The sequence below is a fragment of the Rissa tridactyla genome, chromosome 1 (assembly GCF_028500815.1).
Source record: "Rissa tridactyla isolate bRisTri1 chromosome 1, bRisTri1.patW.cur.20221130, whole genome shotgun sequence".
NCBI classification, from domain to species: Eukaryota; Metazoa; Chordata; class Aves; order Charadriiformes; family Laridae; genus Rissa; species Rissa tridactyla.
The window spans coordinates 117,841,329-117,865,089 of NC_071466.1; positions in this window are offsets into that span (position 1 = coordinate 117,841,329).

The following is a 23,761-nucleotide window of genomic DNA, read 5'->3' on the forward strand; positions in this document are numbered from 1 at the left end:
ACCCTCAGCAAGCTTGCCAACAATACCAAGCTGTGTGGTGCGGTTGACACACTGGAGGGAAGAGATGCCATCCAGAGGAACCCAGACAAGCTTGAGAGGTGGGCCCGTGCGAACCTCATGAAGTTCAGCAAGGCCAAGTGCAAGGTCCTGTACATGGGTTGGGGCAATCCCAAGCACAAGCACAGGCTGAGAGGGGATAGATTGAGAACAGCCCTGAGGAGAAGGACTTGGGGGTGTTGGCTGATGAGAAGCTCAACATCAGCTGGCAATGTGCACTCGCAGCCCAGAAAGCCAACCGTATCCTGGGCAGCATCAAAAGCAGCATGGCCAGCAGGGCAAGGGAGGTGATTCTGCCCCTCTACTCCCCTCTGGTGAGACCCCACCTGGAGTACTGCATCCAGCTCCGGGTTCAGCCTGGAGAAGAGAAGGCTCCAGGGAGACCTTACAGCATCCTTCCAGTACTTAAAGGGGCCTACAGGAGAGATGGGGAGGGACTCTTTATCAGGGAGAGTAATGATAGGACAAGGGGTAATGTTTTTAAACTGAAAGAGGGGAGATTTAAATTAGATATTAGGAAGAAATTCTTTACTGTGAGGGTGGTGAGACACTGGAACAGGTTGCCCAGAGAAGTTGTGGATGCCCCATCCCTGGAAGTGTTCAAGGCCAGGCTGGATGGGGCTTTGAGCAACCTGGTCTAGTGGGAGGTGTCCCTGGCCATGGCAGGGGGATTGGAACTGGATGATCTTTAAGGTCCCCTTCAGCCCAAACCATTCCATGATTCTATGATAAGAAAAGTGACATAGAAAAACGGGCAAATGGAGTTTTCCATAATCGACTTTTTTCCATTGCAACCAGCAAAAAAATGGGTGTTTCATCAGTAAAAAGAAAAAAAAAAATCATCTTTGCCAAATACACTTTTAGCCTCCCATCCCACAAGACTTTCAGCTCCTGGTTGCACTTCACATTTTTCCACAGAATCATTTTGAGGAAAGAAAATCTATTTGCTGGGCTGATCTAACAATGTGAGACTCTCTGGGTGTGTCTGAATTCTTTTTAAACAGTCCTGGGCAACTGTACAACAAAAGAAAAAGAAAAGCAGTCTGTCAGCTGTCATTTATCTTAAAACATTTCTTTCATCCAGTTAGCTACGATAAGCACTTTGATTGTTACTCTGGAAGAAATATGTAATCATTAGGTTCCAGAGTCCACACCTTAATTTCTCTGGTTGAAGCCGGTTCATACCTCTCTCAACATTGGCGTGATAGCAAAATAGCAGCTGATATTGGATGATAGCAGCAATTCTGCTTGCGTTTTGCTGTGGGCGTTGGTCACCTTTATGTAATAACCAAATGATTTGGGACTCATCTGGGAGGGAGAAGTCTAGGACACCATGCCTTTACTCCCAGGATTGTTTTGCATTTTACATTTAAGAATCATTATATAAACCCTAAAATATTCATGACAGCAGGAATGAAAGCCCAGGAGTCTCACCTTCTACTGAGGTTCCTGAATGTTACATTATGAGACTCGCTCCCCTGTTCATCCCCTCCACCAGCTTGTTCTCTTTCTCCCTCAGCATTTCATCTCTCACTCTGAGGAGCACAATTCCATGGGATCACCGTTCCCAAACACTGCAGGCTTTGCTATCTCACTTCCAACCCGCACTGAAAGCACACAGTACAGGCAGCCAGATACCTGCCTACAACACAAGCAGGCAATGAATGGCTTCTCTACTACACTGCAAATGACTCATCACCTCCGACTTTTCAGCTCCCAGAGTCTCCCGAGGGAGGCAACAGGTTTTGTGCATTAGCGCTGCAGCCAGGTATTTTGCATTAGTGCACTGGCAGAGCAAATACTGCCCCTTCTCCTTGCGGTGATCTATGGGTAGGAGCTTGCCCAAGCATCCCTGCACCGCCCTTACAACAATAGAGCAGGCAGGCCTGCAGATGGAAACCAAACCTACACCGCCAGAACAAAATGGAGTCAAAAGTCCTTTCCGGAGAACCTGGAATACCTCTTTCCCCCTCCTCTTTAGCATCACCCCCTTAAATTCTGTGCAAATGAGAAACCGTGTTGGGGACAAAGCTCCAGGTTTCAGTATGGAGCGGGGGTGACCTTGGTTCACCACTTTCCGTCTTGCCCACCTGACAATATCTTGCATCCCTAGAGGCATCATGCTGGGCGGAGGCGAAGGGACCATCCTGCTCCAGGGCTTCCTCAGCCCCCTTGGCTGAGCCTGCTGGCAACGTGCCATTGAATCATCTACAGCCGGCTGAATCGGTTTTGTGCTGATTCTTCCCTTCCCGATGCCGTTCGCTGGCGTGCTGAGAAGAGCTCCTCCACCACACGGGTGATGTGATATTTGCTGCTCAAGAATAAGGAAGAAATAACTTCCCAAAAGCTTGCTTGGTGTCACACACACCCCCCACACCCCCCCCCCATATCCTGTCACCTCTCCAGAGGCCCTGGCGGTGGGGAGGAGGGAGCCCAGGCAGCCTTCTGCTGCTGCCCTCACCGTGCTCTGCCACCTGCCCCAGCAGCATTGCTAGAGACAAAGCAGGCACAGGGCAAAGCTGGGAGAAGAGGCAAAAGGTCTGCGGGATGCTTATTGCCAGGCTGATTTGCTGTCCTCAGCAATTTGCTGTTTGAAAGCAACTGCTGTGACTAAAGCTGGCCCTGATACAGATGGTTACCAAATCCTAGGGATATTATCTTACTCCCACTTTACCCCAACGGAAAAGACAGCTCAAGGGACAGAGCGGGAGCAAGCTGAGGTCATGGAGTCCCCTGAGGCAGGACCCAGTCGTGGTCCCCTCACTAACACCCAAGGGATGTTGGCTTGGACAGGCTGTCGGCCAAATCACCTTGGCCAGCCAGTGTGGACAGGTTTTCGTCTGCAGCGCTGAAGGCATCCACATCATCCCGCCCATGTGGAAATGTGATTTAGAGCAGGGCTGCAAACTGAAAATTTGAAACGTTGGTCTGGTAAAACATATGCCAGGTTCCTTTGCTAACCTCCCGTGACAGATAAGATGTAGCAGAGCCTTCTTCCGCAGTGGAAAAGGGGAACCGTCACTCACCCTGAAAAGGCTTCTGGCTCCAGGCAGTGGAGTTCACCAGCTGCTTTTCAAGAAGAGCTGTTGGCTCTTTGTTTTCTTTCAAGTACTGTTTGAATTCCTCTGCAGACACACGTTCCAAGCTGGAGCTGCAATGGGCCGCCAGAGCTGAGAAAGGAGTGTCATCTGCTGCCTGTCCACTACCACCAGCCCCCACCCCAGGGGGGACAACAAGAATGGCAGCAGCCAGCCCCGGCAGCAGGGAACAGAGCCCAACCCCGGGGCTGTAACCTCGTCTTTCCTCCGGGCTTGCTTTAGGATAATCAGCTGGCTACTGCACCCCTCTTTGCCTTGGTTTCCACCCCAGGAGGAAAAAGTAACGCTCGCTGCAGTGTTTCAAGAATTTTCTGGCAAGTGCCCCGGCCACAAGAGGAAGAGCTGCCAGTACCTGCCCTAGCACTTAGACCAGGCTAGGACACACAGACGTGCATGGATACAGAGACAGACCTCACCTGAGAGGTCTCGACAAAGCCGAGAAAGACCAGATTTGATGTCATCATACTCCCAAGATCAACACCAATGAGAAAAAATACCTAAAGCACTCCGGTAGAAATACAGCATGATGGGATTTTTGCAAGTGTGTCACAGACCGGCGACAGCGCCTGAGAAGGAGCAAAGCAGGAGTTTTGCAACCTGGTTAGAAGCTAGCTCCACTTTCACCTCAGCAGTCACATACAACAGCATTATAGCACAAGCATACTGTCATCATGTTATTTCACAATTCGCACGGATGGGAAGGTCCTTAACATTCATAAGAGGAAGCTTCCTTGTACCACTGGGACATGAGTCACCCTGTCTCTGGGGAATAGGGTGATTTTGGAAGCTGTAATAGCCCCCGGGAGCAACAGGCATAGACTTGGGGCCCCCATGCTGGCGGGGTGGAGAAGGGAAGAAGAAATGCCCTGATTCACAGCTATCGATTGGTAAGCAGAGCAACAGCAGATGGATGTGGATAGAGGAGCATAAAGAAGCCATGAGACAACGTTAGTCATCGTGATTAAGCCACAAGAGTGTCTACATTTGCAGTTATTTAGTTTACTTGTTTGCAGACACACACACCAGGAACTTAGAGGAGATGTGAAAAGGGATGACAACAGACTATTGTGGATGTCCACAGAAGTCTCCTCCCCAGCAAGAATGGTCATACAGGTACAACCCAACAATATTTGTGTGAAGAACTGTGAAGGGAAGACCGGCACAGACCTTAATGCCTCCCAAGTCATTTGGAAAAGGGCAGCCCCGGAACAGCGGAAGAGCTGTGAAGGCATAGGAAGTCAAAGCAAGTGAGGGGGGAGCCAAAAAGCCAAGCATGAGGGGGATGACCCAGTGCAGCATCATTCCGAGGGGTGTCTTCAGAGCTTTCCAGATGAGGCCAGAGGAAAGGGCACTGGCCGTTATGACATGTCAAGTCTGGATGAGTGGTTCAGCATGCAAATGGCTAGGGAAGACTGTACATCAGCAACATAATGCAAGACAAGGCTGTGTGGATGGGAAGACAGCAAGGCAGCCAGGGTGGAAGGATCAGGTGCGTGGTGGCCCTGAGTGCAGGCCATGTCGTGTGGGGAGAACATGAAAGCATCAGTGGGGAGGACTATGGGCAAGAACAGGCTGGTGTTAGCATTGCTGAGCTTGAGCTTTTAACAGCCATCCATAAAGAAACAACAAAGAAACAGAATTAAATTTTAATTTTGACTGAAGAAGATGGATGTAAACATGAGACAGAAGTTGACTTGTGTTCAGCATAAAGACAGTGGCTGGACTTTTGTTGGTAGATGAGGCTGGGGAGCTGAGACAGGTCCTGTTCTACCCTCTCAAAGAGGCAAGAGAGTCATTGAGGAAGAAAGGTGGCAACCTGAAGGATAGCAGGTTTGCTTAATCTCAACGCTGAGGTGCTTTGCAGGTCTTGAAATGAAAGTGCCTATGTTGAGAGAGAGAAGGAAAAACTAAAAGAGTGGGATCCGTGGCTCCATATTTTGTGTATCTTTCCCTCCCTTGCAGTTCCGCAGCAGGTACATCCTGAAAAGAACAACAGCTATCCTTCACCTTCAGCACACAGCGGTCCTACATCTGCTTGGTGAAACCACCAGCCCTCTTGCAGGACAGCACATGCATAAAGTTTTGCAGGATGGGGCTTGGAACAGGATGTAGTGGGATACGTGTTAGGAAGGGCTCATCACACTGAGCTATCCCATTTGCAGCACAGACCTCACAGTTCTGCCAGGCAGAAAGCAGCGTAACTAGGTATAGCTTCCCAGAAGGGAAATTACAGTCCAAAATATGTTTTCTGTATAGGAAATCCAAAAGAAGAAGGAGGAAAAAAAGAAGCCCTTATCTATATTTATAAGATGAAGCTTTTCCTACACGAATAAACCTCTTAACACATTTTTCTGGGCGCTGAGGTTATATATTTAATAGGTTTTTCTGGTATCACTTAAAAGTAGATCACCACCATGCAATGACGCCTGCTGCACTCTTTTTCTGGCATCCTCACTAGCTCCCTTCACCCGTGCCCCCAGTAACTAGAGCACCGTGTGTTATTCTCACCAGACTGTGAGAGAGGATTTTTCCTTTACTTAGGAACTTTAGCTACAGAGCTGCTTGCTCACCTCCTTTTTTTGGCCCTCCGTGCTTTCTTCTTTTCAACTTAACAAAGAACAGAGGAAACACTCTCCAGAAGAGAAGGGAAAGCACATACCCCACTGAAACCCTCCTCCTAGCTGTTCGTTAGCATCCTGGGGCTGCGGATCAGCTATTCTGCCCTTGAGCGCAGAGCATTGATAGCAGAAACATGCACAGGCCTCCACTCAACCTCAGCGCAAATGAGAACCCGGCCCCTTATGCCATGAGCAGTGTGGCTAACACCTATATTGCACCTTTACCGAAGTTTATAGATCAATGGAAAAGCAAGTAGCTGCCTTATCAGCATTCCTAGGTTTTTCCACTCCCTGCTCTTTAACTACCTCCTTATCCAGAGAATAGCTCTTGAGGCTCAAGGAGCCCTTCCTGTGCATCGCTTCCCTGCCCTGGTGAGTGCTCCAGCACAAGCATCCTTTCGAGCACGGCCCTGCAAATTACTGATGGACATGTTAAAGTATACAAACCAGGTCCTGAAGAACTAAACCCTGCAGGGCAATCTCACCCCTGAGCCAAGGCTACTTTGGTTTCCTCCTGCCCAGTGACAGCAGTTCTACATTGCAATGCCAAGAGCAAAGCTCTTTTGCCATGACATAAAACTTTAGTGGGAGAGATGTTAGCTGTAGGTAACCAAAGAGAGAGTCCATCCGCCGTGTTCAGGACCAGCTCTGTGGAATAAGTGCTTTGTAACCAGTAGACTCCTGCTTTCCACTTTTCAGACTTGGCATTTGGACTTCTGTCTAACCTCTTTCGCCTTCTTGCTATGTTGTGGGCAGAAGTTTCATTTTGTTGCTTTATTGTCTCTCACCTCCTTATTAAATACAATAAGTTAAAACCGCTGCTTTTACAGCCATCTCTCAAGAGGGAAGAAGTGAGTTACTGTGGTGTCACTCCTGTGTTCCTGACCTAGAAGAAGAAAAATGGTGGGACTGCTCTCTTTTGCCTCTGCAAGGAATAAATATCTTGCACTCATTCTTAAGCTGTAGCTCACCGCAGACTTCTCTTTCCTCCATCCACTTCCCACTCTTTAGGACAAAATAACTGCCTCTTCATCTCAAGAGATTTATCTATTCACTTTTGTGCATGGACAGAAAAAACATTTCTTCCCCCGCAACAATGCAGCTAACTCTGGGTAGAGCATGACAGCTATTTCACAGCACAGAAGGAGTGGCAGGGAAAATGCAGTTGTTTTTGCCTGCAGAGATGGAACAGCAGATTGGAATGGCGAAAACTGCAATTTAACTGGAACCTTGAGAAATCCTTCACGGTTTTCATAATTTAGCCCAAAGAAAAAAAAAACCTGCCTGTAAGGACTGGATCGCCAAAGCAAGGGCTGACTCAAAGGGAAGGGCTCTGTTTAGTGAAGTACAACACTATCTACTATAGCACCCACATATTTCTTAGAAGCCTTTTCATCTACCTAGTGAGTAAGCCCATTTCTGCTTACTCTTGAAGCTGGGCAAGCTCAAAGGCAGGAGCATGAGGGTTGCAGGTGAAATAGAAAAGGTGTGGGTTGCTGCTCCTTCGCATGACCCAGATGCAGCTCACAAGGCAGCCATCTCATCTTTCCTGATTAGAGGGCGTGATACTCATGTGAGAACTGATCACAAGCACTTTTTTTTTCCTGGTATTATTTCTAACATAGGCGTTAGCCAATACTACCCCTTCCCCCCCAACCATTTCCCTGCCCAAACCTGCTCCAGAATATGAAAGCTTCAGCAGAACTGTATCCTCACTGGTGCTGGTTCAGGGACTGCACCTGACTGGGAGCACACTAAGGTGAAAGTGCCTAGTTATCACAGTGATTAGCTCAATATAATTATGTGCTCAAGACATTACAGATAATTTGGGGGTTCTGAGCTTCTGAGCAGGCAAAAGCAAACACTCTCTACACTGGTAAGAGTGGAAGGTCAGGACACAGGAGAGGTAGGTTAGTTAAGCAAAACCCAGCCTTCAGCGGAACCTCATACATCAATGTCAGTCACGTATACCGTAGTAAATAGAGGAGATGTTCTGTGCATAACCTCAAGGAGAAATCCAGCTAACAGCGCTGCGCCGTCACTGCCTGCCGCCTTCATTCTCTGCTCCTTCGCTGGGATTACACACAATAATACATCTCAGCATGACACCGGGAGTCAGAAGTGCTCCTCGATTTCGCGCAGCACCAGGAGTCCCAGCTCCCGTACCACTCAGAGGAACGCCGGATGTCCTCGCTCTTTGTGATAGCACCTCTGTGGTCCCAGCCTCCTTCGGCGGCCAGCAGGAGCAGGGTGGTGAATGCCTCTGCTGGAGATAATTTTCAGTGCCGCATGCTTCTCTGCCCAGCAGCTTCATGCAGCACAGTACCAAACAGCTACCGGATGGGAGCTGCTTGGCAGAAACACACCACGCAACAGCTCAGAGTTACCATCTCATCCCACAGCATGGCTATCCTGCTTTTCATAACGTGGCCCTGGCTCATATTCCTGGCTCCTGCGTGTTACAGTACAGAGCTGTGTGAGAGGGCTCCCAGGAGACAAAGTAAAAGATCTGGGGACCCCTGGGGATCTGGGGACGTTATAAACAAAATCTGAAGACTCAGAAAGGCAGACACCTCTCCCACTGCCAGAAATCAGCCCTAGGGAAGACACAGGATGTGACTTCCAGTTACTTCCAAGCCACTTGTGCCCTCTTTCCAGCCCTAGCCATTTTTCAATTCATTTGCCTGGAAGTATTTTGCAGCAGAGGTCTCTGACTGAGCAAAAGAGGCTGAATCAGAAGCAAAAGAGTGACTGTTGGATTATGCAGCATCCAGTCACAACAAGGGAATTAAATTTTGATCTGCTTGCTGAAGTTTGCTATTTCTACTCTGGTACCTGATGGTCAATTCGTTGCCAACATCTGTATAACATCAAACATTTGCATCCATACGGAGAATGTATAATTAAAGCTTGCTGCATACAACTGTGAAAACTTTCTCATATCCTCCCTAAATTGCACTGCAACCCCCAGACAAGGGCTGGGAGCCAAAATGGAAAAAGTCTGGCATAAATATTTAACTAACTTGAGATACATATTCCTCAACTATTAGCTAATTATTTTGTGCCAGGCATAAATGGCATCTGGTTCGTTAGCACAGGACACACAAGGATGCTGCAGGTTGGACACACAAGTGGGAAATGAAACGTGACTCCATGCTAATTAATATTAATGAATGGATTGAGAACCAACAACTCTTTGAAAATATGAGCTCAACAGGAGCCCGAATGTGATTCATTATGATTATTGCTGGGGTGACAGCCATTACCAATCTCAGAAAGCCTCTGTTTCATGTAGCATCTCTTTGGGAAGGACTTAATTGGCTTCTGGAAGAACTGAGGATGAACAAGGGAGGTGGTTTCAGACCAACCTGCAGGTATGTGTTTGATTATCACCCGGGAATAGGAGCAATAGTAACGATTCCTTTTGTGTGTGTGTGCTGAGGTTCCCTTGCTTCGGTTGGCTTGCCGAGGCAATAGCTGTAGCCTGCTGTCAAAACCCTGCCGTACTTATTCCTGTCCTTCCAAACGCAGTCCTTTCTTTCAGCCCTCACTGTCTCTTCCTCCAAACTTGGTCCCTTCTTCCCTAGACACCACCCAGCTAGCTTGGCTCCGAGGCCTTGTACCTGAACTGAGCGTGTTTTGCCTGGGAAGGAGAAACTTTATCCTCTCTATCACACAACATCTCTCTGGGGTGTGCGCACCGTGGCACCAGGGGAAAGTCTGGGTAGTTGCCAGGGCAGTTTTCTTCCTTAGCTGACATACAGCCATATGATAGGAATTGCCAAACATTTCCGTTCTCTTCTTTCAAGTCTATGTGGGTTGCTCTCCATCCCTGAAACACACTAAGCAATCGACAGAAATGTTTGTCCTCATATGGAGATCTTGCACAATCATCATTTGGTAGCCAGTCGCTTCGCTTAGCTATTGTGTCTGTACATCACTTGGCTCTAGCATTGGGCACCTGTGCTGATAGATCTGCAACTTTAGCTGGCCTCAAAAGGAAAAGCTAGACCCTCTTTCTTTGGTTAATCCTGTTCAGTCAAGGAAAAGGTCTCCAAGTTGGTTTCTGCCCTTGAAACAGTTCCTGAGCTTGCATTATTATATACATTTGGGAAGTATATTGGGTTCTTGGATTCCATCAGTCTTTTTGCTACCTAGGAATTACCACTCATCCCATCATTCACCAACTGTTTCTCTGCTGTGTTCTCCATTTCTCAGTCAATTTTCTGCTAACAGCTGACTAGTCTACCAGTTAATTTCCCTCTGGTCTTGAACAAGCATCAGCAAAAATCATCTGAAGCTGAAAGCCCGGTGCTGCTTTACACTATAATTTTCCTGAATCAGGCAAGTCTGAAAGACCCACTAGGACCAATCGTATATCTCCAGAAAGGGAGGAAGACCACTGTCTCTGAACCACCACTGTAGTTCCCATTAGTACAGCTTTAACATTGCCACTCCTGCATTACCTTCAGCACTCTCTCAAGTCTTTGTAAAATCAGTCATGTCACTGAAGACTAACAGAGAGAGAGTAATCAATGCGCAACTTGTGTTGTGGGCTTATAATGGGAATCGGAAAATGGATCTAGGAATTCTTCCCCAAGACAGTCAGTCTATCATGTCTTGTGACTTTATGTAAAACCCTTATATTTCCTCCCATCTTGTGCAAGACTGGATGGAATACTGGGTTAACAAAAATGTAAAGAATCTCTCAATGCAGCAGAGACTGCTTCAGAGCCAAGCTTCCCCAGGGAAATAAATGATGAACAAAAACAAACAACAGCACAGCTCAAATGATTCCTCCCCTCACCACAGTCCTGAGATTTCATAATTGCTCCCTTCATGGCCATTTTGGTTTGTAATATGCAGAGTAAAGATTTCCATTATAGCTGTGTTTACTTAATCACTATAATTTTTTTAAGCGAAGTTCAGGCAGTTGAAAGCACCAGGCTGCCAGCCCCAAGCAAATTAGCCAGCAGCCTGTTGCACTAGAAGCTGGTCTGCTGTGATCCTTAGCAAAGCATTTGCTCCCCAGCAGTCTCTTGGTTCTCAGATGGATCACCCACCTCTTGGAGTGAGAAGGCTATTTACCATGTTACGCCCTTTGCCTTATCAGAATGGCTTTGTGTGTGTGTGTGTGTGTGTGTGTGTAAAAATCGTTCTCTGGGAATGAGATGATCATGTGGGCATCTGGGACTAGTCTGATGTCCATCAGAGGGAAGCTGGAAGACAAATGCAGAATTTGTTTCAGAAAGACATTGAATACATCTGCAACGCAGACTTTCCAGTGAGGTTACATTGAATATTCTCATCGTGCATGGCAGAATATCCTGGCATGAATATTTAATCATGCAGGGCAAATATAAGTAGATTGAAATTCTAGGTGATGGCAACTTTCAGATGACCTGGGCTCAGACTAGAATTTGTGATTTCAGATGGGAAGGCTCCACCTCCTATTCCTGTCCTCCCGAGCTACTGATCCCCCAGCATGGGAACTGGGAAACACCTTAGCCTTTATAAAAGCAGCAACAGCTACTACACAGGGGATTTAAGCCAAATGGGACAAACTTGTAGAAACAGAGTCAATACCTGGAGCTGCTGGAATGAAGGCATTTCCTTGGTCGGAGTGTATGAGACTTGCTGTCACTTGAGGCAGTTGTCAACATCTTCTCGGCACTCTCATGGTTTCCAGCACCCCAAATCACTAAGCTCTAAACCAAACCAGATTTCCATTGCCATTTTCAAGCTGGATTGACCTGAACTACTGGGCAAAGCCACCCCATCCTGTGTGCTTGTAACCTTTTGGGAATAAAAGATCCATCCTCTGAAACAAGACCCAGGAGCGCAGTGGATGTGCTTCCTTGGTGCTAGTGGATCTAGGATCCCAGCAGAGATCTCAAAACTAATCTAGTGGGCCTCCTTCACATAGGCCTTTCTGCAGGTGCTCCACCCTCACCCACCACATTTCCCAAAATCTTTACAGATGAAAGAGAGATGGGAGAAAAAAGAAGTGCACGTGCATTAGTTTTGGGAGAAACTATAGACCGGCTCTGTCATGTCATCCTCAGCAAGTTTGCTGATGACACAAAGCTGGGGGTGTGGCTGACACACTGGAAGGCTGTGCCACCATACAGAGAGACCTGGACAGGTTGGAGATCTGGGCCAAAGAGGAACCTTATGAAATTAAATGACGGCAAGTGTAGGGTGCTGCACCTGGGGAGGAATAACCCCATGCACCAGCACAGGTTGGGGGCTGACCTGCTGGAGAGCAGCTCAGCTGAAAGAGACCTGGGTGTCCTGGTGGACAACAGGATGACCATGAGCCAGCAATGTGCCCTTGTCGTCAAAAAGGCCAATGGCATCCTGGGGTGCATCAAGAAGAGCGTGGCCAGCAGGTCGAGGGAGGTCATCCTCCCCCTCTACTCTGCGTTGGTGAGGCCGCACCTGGAGTACTGTGTCCAGTTCTGGGCTCCCCAGATCAAGAGGGACAGGGAACTGCTGGAGAGGGTGCAGCAAAGGGCTACCAAGATGATTAGGGGACTGGAACACCTCTCTTATGAAGAAAGGCTGAGGGATTTGGGTCTCTTCAGTCTGGAAAAAAGACGGCTGAGGGGGGATCTTATCAACACATAAATACTTAAAGGGTGGGTGGCAGGAGGATGGGGACAGGATCTTCTCAGTGGTGCCCAGCAACAGGACAAGAGGTAATGGGCACAAACTTGAGCATAGGAAGTTCCACCTAAACATGAGGAGGAACTTCTTTCCTTTGAGGGTGGCAGAGCACTGGCACAGGCTGCCCAGAGCGGTGGCGGAGTCTCTGTCTCTGGAGACATTCAAAACCCGCCTGGACGCGTTCCTGTGCAGCCTGCTCTAGGTGACCCTGCTCTGGCAGGGGGGTTGGACTAGATGATCTCCAGAGGTCCCTTCCAACCCTGTGATTCTATGATTCTATGATATCAGGTGCCCAAATCCTGTAGAAACAGAAAGCAGACACCTCAGTTCTTCTGACCTGAAGATACTGCAGCAGTGGGACCCAGTGCATGATCAGACAAAAAGGATGTACATTGTGAAGAAGATAGAGCATTAACAAGCTTAGTCCTCCCTGTAGTTAGAAGTGCAAATTCCTCTATTGCCTTGTTTAAATAGCTGTAACTCATTTCATACTTTCTGCTGATTGATAGGAATATAATTCAGTCATTTCAGCAAGGTTGTCAGGCACCATGAATGGTCCCTGCATTGACAGCTCCAAGTATTTTCCTCATTTCTTAGCGGGAGAGATTCAGAAAGTTCAATATCATCTCTGTTTGCAGAAACAAATCCACATAAAGTGAAGCTATCATAGCAAATTTTAGTGAACATGTTTGCGTCACGGCGAGGTGGAGGGGAGACGCAGGAGAAATCTCACTGTACAGGCAACAGGCAGAGATTAGAAGAGCACCAAGTGGCCAGGTGGTGAGGGAGCCCACTTCTGATTAACAATTGCGATGATTGCGATGAATAGGGAGAGTCTGTGATTAAAGACATGTCTGAAAATAACAGTAATGATTTCCACTTGTATGCCTTTGATCAGACAATCTCACAGTATTGTATAAATGAAATCTCCCAATATCTCTGCAAGGTTGGAAAGCCTTCTACTGACATGAACATGTCAGAAATAAATAGCAGCTGAATGGTGTTAGACAGGTGACGGCTTAGATAATTCATCCTCTCTTGGAAGAAGAGCTTCTAGAGATGGAATTTGCCCCAATTATCAGAGAGGAATAGATCCTCAATGTGAGCTATATTGGAATATGTGCATAAATTACTGTGCAAAATGATCCTCTAGCCCATTCAGTTCTCATTTCCGTAGGTGAAAGTGCCAATAAGGGAACTAATCACCTGTCTGTAAGGATGATTTTAAAAGCTGGAGACACTGCCCATCAAGAACACCACTGGGACTCATCAACACTGTTCAAACAGGCTGCTGGTAACCACCAGGAGGTAAAAACTGTACTTTCAGTCACTGCCTCCATAGGATTAAGGTGAATTAGCCATCTGGAGTGGAACAATGTATATCCATTACCATGCCCTTGTGCACTGCGTTCCCTGGAATAAAATTGTACAGGGCCATCACATCCAGCCACAAGCCTGATCTGGAGAGTCCTGACACACCACCCCACCTGCCTCTTTGGAAAGAGGAGGCATCCAGGCAGCTTGTGCACAGGTTTCACTGTGCTTTGCATGTAAATCCCATCCAAGGGCAGGAGACGCCACTGAATATTTCTCTTGCAATAGGGGATGTAGAGTGGACTGTCTTCTGTGGTGAGGCATTTTTTTTTATGTTTGGAAACCTTGAAACGGTTATGTTTGGTCTTGCTGGACTGCTGAGAGGGTTAAATATGGCTCAGCACTTATTTCACTTACGGTTTCGTTCATCCTCCTGTCACCAAGAAAAAACCCAAAATACATTCTGATATTCAGATCTGGCTATTTTAGTTTGAGCTTTTCTCTATTATTCAGTGAATATGAAATGACTTTTCACTGGTTCAGAAGCTATTTGTGTAGTATTTTTTAAGGATAAGTTGTAGGGGTCAGGCACCCTAACTTCATTGTTATGGTTGATAACTGTAATTCCTGGTCCTCCTTGAGAGCCATAATAAGCTGCCTGCATTAATCCTAATTAGATGTTTGATTTGGGTATATCTGTCAGCAGACAGATTATATAAATACAAGGTTTGCTGAAAAAATCGTCATACTAAAATATAACCAAGTGCAGTTTTACCCCTGGTCAAGAAAAGGAAAATGTTGCCCATCTAGTAAAATGCCAGAGATGCTCTCCAGGTGGCCAGAGGGATCTCTCTCCAAAAGATTAGACAATCCTTAATCTATTTAGGGCAATGTCAAAACACCACCCTTAAGAACTTAGAATTTAAATATATTTTGTGAGGCAAGATTAAATCCGCCTGAGCTCTGCGAAAGCCTTCGCAAAGGAGACTACATCTAAAACCAGTGTTTTGTTCCTCCCTCGCTGCCACTGTCCCCTGCCCTGGGGACACTCTCCTCCAAGTAGGCACAACGACATGGATAAAACCTGAATCTGTTGTCACCCGCGTGCCACCAGCAGCAGCTGCAGTTCCTGGCATACACACATGCAACAGCCCAAGACCCCCTGCGTGTTGCATGTCCAGGTCCCCCAAGCCTGCCTGGCAGGAGCACATCTTTGGCTCCTGCCTTGAGCTGACCTTGATTCTGTTTCACTACAAGAAATCCCCAGGAACACGTCCACTTGCTTTTTGAGGGATCTTTATCTGCTAGATTAAGGCCCTAAGCAGGTCAGATGAAAGTCAGGTGGGTTTTGGCAGCAGCATGAGGCTTGTTTGGCCACCAGGAAAGCCTCTGCCTGGAGGGGTGCTCTTGGTGGGCTTTGGGGGAGGAGGGCTGGTGGATATGTAACCCCGGCCCCTGCCATGTCTGCAGTGAGGGACAGAGTAGGCGGTGTTCCTGGACACAGTGCACAGGCGGGCCTGTTTGAAGAAATGGGTTGGTTTGGCCACAGCAATGGAAACACTGAGACAGTGCAGAGCACAGCGGGTGGTCAGGGCTGCAAGGACCAGGTCCAGCCAGGAATGGATGGGCCATGTGGACCAACACCCACCGCCACCCTGTATCTGCAGAAGCAGGATGTGCAGGCAGGGTTCCTCCACCCCAGCATCCTTGGGGGTATGAGAGACAGCTAGGCACAGCACCTCTCTGCACACAGAAGAGACAGGGTCAGGAGCAAGCTGCTCCACGCTCTCCTGGAGCAGACCGAAGGCTTTCCACCAGACAGTAGAAAAGGCATTAGCTGTGTGAGCCCTCCAACCAGCCAGACCAGAGCAATGACTGTAGGAGCATATTTGAGCTCTCTGATTTATTTATTTGGTAAGCAGTCATTAGCAGCGCTAGCCTCAGCAAGCTTCAAAACACCCTCGGCTCTTTCTCTCCCCACCTCACTCACCGCCCAGCTTCGCGCACTCCTCTTTGAGCCTAGCCAGGGTTTGTTAGAAAGAGTAAAGTCACACGGTTATTGCTCTCTCCACCCGATTCATCCTCTTACCACTTTCTGTTCCTCTAACAGGTGCTCTGTTAAGTGGGTCCTGCTGTGTTTAATGGTCTCCCCCACCCCCATGTAACCTACTTACATATTTTCTGTGAGCCTGATGATATTCCAGTTGTATGGCCTCTGACAGCTGCTCCAGAAAGGGTCACGTGGCTCCTGTAATTAAAACAGGGTAAAAAGGCAATTCCTCTGCTTACCCAGAGGAAAAAAAAAATGGGGATGAGGGGAAGGAGGACCTTAGCTGCTAACATAAGGGATAACGAGAAAAGGCTGGAAGGTCTTTAATTTAATTGTTAACGCAAAGTTGGACCAGAAGTCATCAGACCCAGTGCTATCAACAGATCACTCAAGTAGCATTAATGATTATGCTCATATATGGAAAAGGATGGTCATGTTTGACATTTTCTGGCCTTCTTCCCTCTCCCTTGCTTCCCTGCAATAACTCACCAAGATCTGGCACACCAAGCAGAGACTTCTACTTCAGTTACACCCCTCGTTGGCACACCCAGTTCTGCAAACAGCAGAAGCAGCGCCCCTTTAAAACATCATTGAGCACAAATCTCATTTGAGTTTGACCTGCCAGTTCGTTACCTGGGATTTTTGTGGGGCTGTGTATATGCTGCTACCATCCTCTGCATTTCTTCTAATGCACATCTATGTCTGATCTTGGTGTATTTCAAGTGGAAACTTCTCGAGGCAGAGAGATATCCTCCTGGGTAGCACATGCACACCATGTCCCTGCTACTGGGAGAGTCAGGGAGAAATTTCCCAAATGCACAAGCGTTCAGTTGGTGAAAGATCCAGATCGCTGTTGTGCCAACGTTGTCTCCGTCCTCTGGACCAGCACACGCCGGTCTCCTGTTGAAGGTGAACGTTACATGGTCCTATTTGGCATCATGGTGGATTTGCACGTTGTTAGGGGCCACCTTTGTATCAGCCCGTGGGATGCAACGGAGGGTGTGATGCAGAGCAGCAGTGTTTCAATGCATGCTGTAGAAAGGGGCTGCGTTCATGCCCCCTGGGTTGGGGGCATGGAGAAGGGTATGACAGCTAGATTTCAGAAAACTGAATGCTGGGATCTGCCAGAGAGGACTTGGAGCGTGGCTGTGAGTTGTGAAAAGGCTGTGAGAAAGAGGAGACCCTGAGGGGAGGGGGAAAGGTGGGACGATGCTAGAGAGAGCTTTCATGAAAGGGAGGAAGCTGCGGAAGTGGACTGTGAGTTTAAAGCTTGCTCCAGGCTGATGCTGACAGCTGGTCCGTCAACACAATGTCAGGGAAACATCTGTTCCTTATAACCTGACAACAGGGGGAGATGGTCCTATGCCAGGGGCTGAATCAGTCAGAGGCATCATTAATAAGTCTGGCGTGGTCTCTGTGGGAGTGACGTAGGGTAACTCAGGTTGTGGGTCTCAGAAATAGTGCATTAATTATGGGGCGAGGGGTTGAAATCAGTAGAAAAGTACAGTGTTTTTCTGCAGGTTATTATGAAATCACTTAAGAGAGCATGTTGCGCGTCATTCTGCTGAGGAACAGAGGATCCAAAAGAGAGACTGCTGTAGGATGCTGAAGAACTCATATACTGAGTAATTTGGAGAAGGGTGCAATTGAAGTTTATGAGTACCCTTCAACTGACTGACTTGGATAAGAGATGGAAGCAGAGGCTGAAGAATCAGGAGTGCAGAGTCCCTCTTCTCAGCAGGGCCGCCTGTTTTCAAATAAGCTTGCAAGTACTCCATCAGTAGTCTCACAAATGCTGGATGACTGAAGCAATGTCGCTCTGTAGAGAGAGACCCTAAATTAGCATAAAATAAGGGGATTCTGGAGGCCTGCACTGAAACATCATGAGTCCCTGTAAAATCCCCAGTGATAGCCTTCAGCACTCTATTTTCACTCTACGACTCTCCTGAAAAGATAGGAACATAAATAATGGACTGTAAAGCAAGGAGGGGTGGCTTCTTGAAACTTCCCTCTGCCAGTGAGAGCGTTGCAAGAATAAACCGTCAGTTTGGGCATTGAATGAAAGAAATCTAGATCTAGTGGACAGGATGGAGTTAAGATTGCAGGCAGATGTTGGTGGAGCCTTCTGCTCTTTTCTCTCTCCCTAACCTTGTTTCGAGAGACAGTAATTGGATGTTTAACTTCTTTTGGGATAGAAAACTAACCTTGCTATTAACTCTGTCTCGTAATAAAATGTGGTCTCTCTACAATGCAGATTTGCAAGTCCCTTTTTATTTTTTTTTTTACAGGGCTTAGAGATATTTTTTCAGAAAGAGTGAAGTGTCGTCCAAGTCTTTCCCAGCCAGAGCTAATTGTGGCATTCCCAAGAGCTGGGACACAAGTTTTACGTCTTTCTGCAAGGGTTAGGCTCAGTAACATTCATTGATACACCAGGAGAAGGGAATTTCGTTTGGCGTGTGTAGCAGGACTGGCAGGAGCATGGCTTCTGACGCTGAGAATAACATGCTCGTAAAAAGTGACTGTAAAGGATCCTCCAGGCTGGGGGAGCTGAAGGTACTGTGTGTGCTGGACAGGCTGGCCCCTATATATTAGTCCAATGGGCCATGAGGCTCAGAAGGAAATTTGGCCATTTTTTCTTCTGACAGGGATGGAGGTAGCATGGGGCCCTAGACACTGAGTTACCCATCCTGCCACAATAATTCTTCCCAAAATGCCATCATTCCTGAAGCCATTTAGCATTTTGGCGGTTCTTCTGATCTACTCTGGGCTAACACTTGCTCAATAAACTATAATAAACCTATTAGATAGGTTTGCTGAAGTGTACTGCCAGATTGGGCCAGAGTCATTTTTCATTGCATTCGGTTACATCCAAAGTAACGGACCAACATGAATTAATGTTGATGTGATGGAGTGGCGCCGTCTGAAAATGACCTTTTCCTTTTATCCTCACACTATTTTCTGAAAGCTCCTCTTCTGTGGGGCAGAGCTGGTCTGCGTGCCACTGCAGAGGGGTCTTCTCCCCAGATGTGACATGCAGCTGCTCTTATCCAGGTCTAGGGATAGAGAAACTGTTCTGGCAGTTTCTAAATTATAAGAGAAAAAGAGATTTTTTTCTCCTCAGTATCTGAAGGCTTTTAGTATCTACAGTGTACCCTTTTCTTTATTAATTAATGTTATGTTTAAAACATAAGTAGGTTCTTATTTCTGCTCGCTACTTATTATAATGCCTCGTCAGCACTTCACTGTCTCTCCTTTCCCACCAGCCTCCAAGTTGGGTTCAACCCTAGATGTGTTAGCCCTGGTCAAAATTGTGGCTTGCAACACCTGCACCTGTAATGCAAGGGCTGGGGTAACTCGTAATCCATAAAGGTGAGCCCTGCATTTACCTGCACGAGTGCAGGTGAGGGGTTCCTGGCTGGGCTTTCTTACCTGGCCCCATGGCTGCTGCAGGGCGCCCCATCCCAGGGCTGGGAGGTGCCCACCCAGTTGTCCCCATCGGGATGTTCCACTGCCTGTATCCCTGCCCGCAGAGGGTGGCCCGGGCCACGCTGCGCACCCTGCCAAGGCTGGCATCTGCGGCGGGGGGATAAACAAGAGCAATTTATTTTCTTTAGCATGTTAACTAGCTGAAGTGATGAACACAGGCAATCTTTTACACCAGTTTCGGTGTTACACCTCTGTGAGGACTAATGCAATTAGTGCAATTTTTGCCAAAAAAAAAAAAAAAGAAAAAAGAAAAGAGGGGTAAAAAAATCCTCCCACAAAAGCTGATTCTCTGGGAAGGGGTTGGGCTCAGCACACCCAGGCAAGCCACCAGCCTCCCCGGGCAGGACTGTCATCAGGCTGGGCTGGGGTTTAACCACCAGCCAGAGAGGCTTGGGTCTCATCACCGCCCTTCTCCAGCAAGGGCGGACAAGGGACAGGGAAGGTGCCACGTGGGCACCACCATGCCGGCACAGTCTGCGCGGCCCCTTCTTTCCTCTGCAAGGAGAGACCCCTCATTAGCGAGCAGGAGACACGGGCAGACGGGCAGGCGGGAGCTCGCCTTCCTCCTTTAAAGCACAGCTATATTTAGAGGCAAATTGCAAACAAAGCGACGGTGAGCTGCTGCTGCTGCCCATAAATTATCCAGCTGCGTGGGATGCGGAGGGGCTCACGGACACCGCCTGCCGCTCCTGCGCCGGTGGCAGCCGGAGAGGAACCCGAAGGGAGGAGATGTTGCCTTCCCAATATGTGCGAGGTTCCCCCCGCATCGCCCCCGGCCCCCATCTCACCCACACTCCCCCTCCCCGACCAGCCCCGGCAGCGGGAACAGAGGTTCAGCAGATGGTTGCCATGGGTTACCTCTGCGCCGCAGATATTCCCTTACGAAATAGCAACGCTAATTGAAAACAGGGGCTCCGCACTGTCACTTCAAGGTTTGCTTCGGCAGGCGTGCGGTCCTCGCCGGCAAGGCGCCGGAGAGCTGCACCAGCACCGGCAGGGCTCACGGGCCCCAAAACCTCCTTGCTGCCCAGGCGGCCTCACAGCATCCTTCGGGGATGATAAGCTGGGGACCAGGGTTGCTTGCCCACAACATGACCTAGCCCAATGGGGAGGTCATCATAGCGCAAAGCCCAGGGAATAAGGCCACAATAAGGGGAAGACGATGGAGGGACAGTGAGACTGCACAAGATGCACAAGGCTGTGGGCACCAATATCTAAATTACAGAGGTGAAGGCCGTGCCTGGGGTTACCCAGGTGGTCAGCAGCCGAGCTGGGAATAGAGCCCAGCTCTCCTGAGCGTGGCCCCATGCTCACGCTCCCTCTGGTGAAATGGCACTTCTTTTAAAAGGAATTTAGTGGAGCTTTTCAAGACACTTTGCTACACTGACAAAAAGCTGGCAAGATGACTACAGCAGAAGTGGGATGGTAATTACAGAGATGGGGTACTGGAGGAGGTGCCTGGTGGGGTGCTACAGGGATCAGTGATAGGTCTCATCTTAATTTAACCCGTTCCTTTTTAGGATGATTAATGTGTAATCAGTAGGCTTGCAAAATTTAGATAACGTAACCTGCTGCCACCAATTAGCAAGGTATTTCCATTCTGCAGAGGATTCTCAACCTGTAGCATGGACTATCATTACACATACATCTGCAAGCAATGAGGAAACCTGGTCTCCTGCTCGTGGAGACTGCTTCCCCCCATCTCCACACTCCACACTCCATACTCAGGGACTTCCCGGCTCCTTTTCACACCCTGTTCCCCCCGTGATGTGAGGAGACTGTCCCTGCCTGGCCAAAGGCAGCTCTGAGGATGCAGTCACCGCTGCTTGGGAGACACGCAGCATGGTGGGGACGAGCATCGGAGGGTCTGTGCAGCACTGTTCTTGCAGTCTGAGCAGTAGCAACACCATTTCTGCATTAAGTTCTGATCTATTCAACTCCTACACTAGTAACGTTTTACCTGAGGCCCCACCACTTCACATGCAGATAAGAGTTTGCCTCTAAGGTGGCAGATAGCCCGGGTCTGTGTATTTCTCCTTGTGTGATCCCTTCCAAAAGTTCAGCTCTGCCTTCCTTGATGCCAAACCAAACCCTCTCACCTTCCACTCTTTCAGTCCTAAACACCTCTGGGTTTGATCCCTAGTACTGCAGGCATCTCCAGGATCTGCTCCAATGTTTTGTCAGGGTTTCTTGGTCTTTATGTGAGCTCAGAGGGACATTTGCAAAACTCTGCTGACAAAATTAGGGCCTAAAGGCTACCTTAGCATCCCTTCTCATCACATCCCTAAAAACTGAAAGTATAGCAGAGGTAACTCTAATCTTTGCGTTTTGCCAGTCATTTGGGGGGAGCAAATTCCTTGCCAGGAGCTTTTGTGCCCTCCCAGCATTCCTGCTCTCATTTCATTGCCCTGACTATGTTTTTTACTCCACAGACTGCTCAGAAGATTTGCAAGAAGTTCTGCTTTAAAAACAAACAAACAAAAAACAGCTACTCCAATTACTCCTATGCAATCTTAACCAGCCCTCTGAGCTCCTGCAGGGTTTGCTTTGCCCTCTGCTTGCACAGGCAAACACTGGAGGTGGGCACATTAGGGAAACCCACCAACAGAGGGAAATTTGTAGCATGAACCCGTTAGGTTATCAGATTCATGCTGCATAAGGCAATGATATCAGAAGTTTGACATCATCTGTGACATCTGGAAAGCATCAGAGTGTCTGCAGTGCAGAGCAAAGTAGCTTGGCAGTAATACTGGGGGAATTACACTGCTTGCAACGCGTTAGCTCAATGGGTGGTGACATGCCAGGCTGTGGAGGCATTATATGATGCACTGGAGGATGACCGGTCTTTCTGCATCCACACAGGCTGCTAAATACCATCCGATGTGCTATACTGTCAGAAAAGTATTATACTGCTAGGAAAGCTCAGAGGAGGTTTGACTGAGCAAAAACCGAAAGAGTTTAAGATGCCTTTCCTGGCCAGATGTCAGCTAAGAGTGCGTAAGATCCTATTCTACAAGTTTCCGAGAAGGTACCCTGACGACAGTATCGTAGGTCCACAGTGGGAAAGTAATTGCATCCAGAAACCAAAAGGAGAACTGATAAGTGGAGCAAGATGAACTTGAGTTTAAAAAAAAATGGATAAAAATTTTCCTAACAGCAAAATCTGTTGAGCCATAAAAGAAGGAACTCCCCTGGTTGAGCCTTTTAAGAGCAGACCAGAGGACACAGCCCACCTTGCTCTCTGGAGCAGCGAGGACCACGCCAAGGAACACATCTTTTCTGTAGTCACAAGCCTGTATCATTGGGAAGGCAGCCTTTATTTCACCTTTTACAGCCACCAGAGAACCGATGCTGGATTTCCACGTCTACCTAGCTCAAGTCTGGCAGGACGTGAGCAAATTTTAGGGAAAGTAGCCAAATCTTACAGCACAGCATTGCCAATTGCTCCCCAGAGCAGTCATCTCTCACTCTCAAAAGCACGCGCTGCAGTGCGGGGCTGAGAGCAGCGGGGCCGTGGCCACTTTGCTGGCTGGCTGGCTGAGCGAGCGTGTCTCATTAACGGGGATTCATCAGCACCGTTGTTAATAATGCAGGAGCTGCTTGTCTCTGGGGGAGTTCCTCAGCAAAAACTGCGCTGCCTCTGTATTTCAAACGCAGCCTCTGCTGGCGTGATGGGCTTCCAGGCTGACAAAGCATTTTGGTTATTTGTTATTCTCAAACGGCATCTCAGTGCTGAGTGGTGACAGAGCTGAGAGTTACATCCAGAGCAGAGGAGGGCAAAGCCAGCCCTGTGCCAGTCTTGGACCTACTTGGCATCAGCAGGGACGAGTGTGATTGCTGATGAAAGAGCTCTTGTCCTGAGGCGGTCTGTGGGGAAGGCAAGAGCAGGAGTTCAGTCTGTCCTGGCATTACACTCTGCTCCAGTCCCTCCACTGTAGGGAGAGGGGATGAGCTCACAGTGGTCCTGCTATCTCCAACCTCCTCCTCTTTTAGGATGATCTGCCTGGAGCCTTTGTGGTGGCCTTTTATGCTCTGCCAGCACAGGAGAAACTGCAGCTGGGGCCAGCCTCTCACATTAAATTGCTTAGTCCTCCCAGTATTGCAGCCTGCGTGAAGGATGGAATAGATGTTGTAATTCCCTGTTAGAATCACTTGGAAGCCTTATTTTGTCATTACACACTTGTGTATGGCAGCACATGGGGTAAGGGATAATTTCACACTGTGTGCTAGGGATGCTGTACCATGCCCTCTCTACAGCTAGCCTGCCCACTGCCAGCCTGCCAGTTCTGCTGCTGGTGGGGCTGGGCAGCCTCAAGATGGAAAAAGCACCCTTCAACATTCACTCAGAGAGAAAACCTAATAAGAAGAGACTTTAAAGTGATCAACCTAGCAAAGCAGCCTATTAAAACCAAACCAAACCAAAACAAAAAGCCAACAAACACCACCAAAGCTGCCCTTTGGCTGCTGTA